The 2,303-nt window shown below is 48.6% G+C and overlaps 1 pseudogene; it reads left to right on the forward strand.

Annotated features, from left to right (window-relative positions):
• The first annotated feature begins 1,148 nt into the window (after positions 1-1,148).
• LOC147463288 (PHD finger-like domain-containing protein 5A pseudogene) lies at positions 1,149-1,586 on the forward strand (annotated as a pseudogene).
• The last annotated feature ends 717 nt before the right edge of the window (positions 1,587-2,303 follow it).

Here is a 2,303-nt window from a genome sequence, read left to right on the forward strand (position 1 = left end):
TGTGATCGTCCGAGTGGGGGAAATTTCCCTCTCTGTGGAGCAAAGTGGAGGATTCACTGCATATAGGGCGGCAGAAAAGGAAGCAAACGGGTGTGTGTGTGTGTGTGTGTGTGTGTGTGAGAGAGAGAGAGAGAGAGAGAGAGAGAGAGAGAGAGAGAGAGAGAGAGAGAGAGAGACCATTGATGTTGCAGCGCGGGCCCCTCTACCTGGAGTGCTTGCTCACACACACACAGAGAGAGAGAGAGAGAGAGAGAGAGAGAGAGAGAGAGTCCAATTTCACTGCAGCACAAAGCTTGTGACCACTGATCCCCTACCCGGTCTTGCAGTCAATTGGAAAAACCCTGCTGAGGTGGCGCTAAGGGGGCAAGTGCTTCTACTTCCTCTTCATTGTGGAGGTCTCTCTCTCTCTCTCTCTCTCTCTCTCTCTATATATATATATATATATATATATATATATATATATATATATATGCCAAGGTGGAAAATGAGGGGATAGGAAAAATGGACGAAATGCCAACTGCAGGAAAGCAAAGGGCTATGGATGTCGAGAGGGGGACCCAATTCCGAGGAGGGGAGGGGGGCTGGGAGCCTCATGGAGTGTTTGTGAGTGAGTTTCATGTGTCGTGGACGGAAGGCTCCATCGCCTTCCCTCCTTCACCTCCTGCTGCTGCGTATTGCCCTCCTCATCACGGCAAGCAGAAGGCCTTGGAGCGAAGGCATCCTCGCTTTCCACCATCTCCTCGCCTCCTCTTTGAACCGGTCTCCTCCTTGAAGCAATCAAAACAAAAGCCGACACGACACTCCCGACCCCACTCAACGTCCCACCTTACCCTCTCTGTGTCTCTCTGCCCCTCACTCTCGCCATTGTTGACCTGGAATCACATTCACAATTCTCTCTCTCCAAAAATTAAACTCTCTAAAACTGAACTCTCTCAACGAGCGCGCGCCCGCGCCCTTCGCTTACATCAGGAAGAGAATCCTTCTCTCTCTCTCTCTCTAAAAATTGAACTCTCTCAACGAGCGCGCCGGCGTGCGCTCTTTGAGAGAGTTCAGATTTTAGAGAGAGAGAGAGAGAGAGAGAGAGAGAGAGAGAGAGAGAGAGAGAGACTCTTAGCACATGTGGGGCAAGCGCGCATTCATGAGCAGCCATGGCAAAGCATCTTCATGATCTGAGAATGTGTCGCAAGCAGTCGGGCATCGCTATAGGGCGACTCTAGGAGAAGTGCGATGGAAAGTGCGTGATTTGAAATTCATACGTGCACCCCTGTACTCTGGTTCGAGTGTCTGATGAGTGCAATTATGGCTCCTTCCAAAAGCATTGTGTCATTTGGGGAGGTGCCAGCATTTCTGATGCTTACTACTGCAAAGAGTACACCCAGTAGGAAAAGGATAGAGATGGTTGCCCCAAAATTGTGAACCTTGGCAGTGCCAAAACTGTCTTGTTCTAAGAACGTAATAAGTATGGATTCACACTCTTGAAACCTTCTGCTTTGTCATGCCTTATGAGGTTTGGGGGTGTTGCATACATACAACTAAGATGTGTCATGCTGATTGTGGGCTATGATAGCATGTTCTTGCAGATGTAAGAGTGCAAAGAATGACACTTTTTAATTGTGAGGTTTGCACCCGTTCAGATAGATATACTGTATTGATTTTAAATTATCTCCTATTGCTATTGGATGTTGCATAGTTATTTCAGAAAAGGCTTTTCTTTCCACACACACACACACACACACACACACACACACACACACACACACACACACATAGTCGAGCGAGTGAGGGCAACGCAGGGTTGCGGGAGCCAGAAGAAGAAGCAGCAGAAAGAAATTAGGAGAGGAAACCAATAGAGATGCCATCGAAATTGTATCCCTCACAAATAGTGCAAGGGACGACATTGACCTTGGCTTCACGATTCTGGACAGTGAACTGGACGATAACGCGCAGGCCCTTCCAGTCCTTGGCAGTCTCCTTGGTGATGTCCTCTTCTACCTTCTTGGGCGACAAACCCAGAGGCCCGATCTTCGGCACCCATGAAGAGGCAGCTCCAACTTCCCCTCCTATTAAACGAACAAAAACCACCTCCTTATATTCTTTCTTTCCTTTATTTAGCAACATTGCATCTTTATCATGGGCGCAAAACATGCATCACTCAGCTTCATGTCTACCGTCTAGTGGAGTTTACGGGTGGCTCCCTCAAAGGTGACGCTGAATTGGGGTAGTACTAGAAGTAGGGGAGCAATTAGCACCGTTGCCCTTGTGATCAAAGCCCTCAAGGAGCCCGAGCTGCTGCTGCTCCTCGC

The sequence above is a fragment of the Adiantum capillus-veneris genome, chromosome 2, assembly GCF_014529385.1.
Source record: "Adiantum capillus-veneris isolate H3 chromosome 2, ASM1452938v2, whole genome shotgun sequence".
In the NCBI taxonomy this organism is placed as follows: domain Eukaryota; kingdom Viridiplantae; phylum Streptophyta; class Polypodiopsida; order Polypodiales; family Pteridaceae; genus Adiantum; species Adiantum capillus-veneris.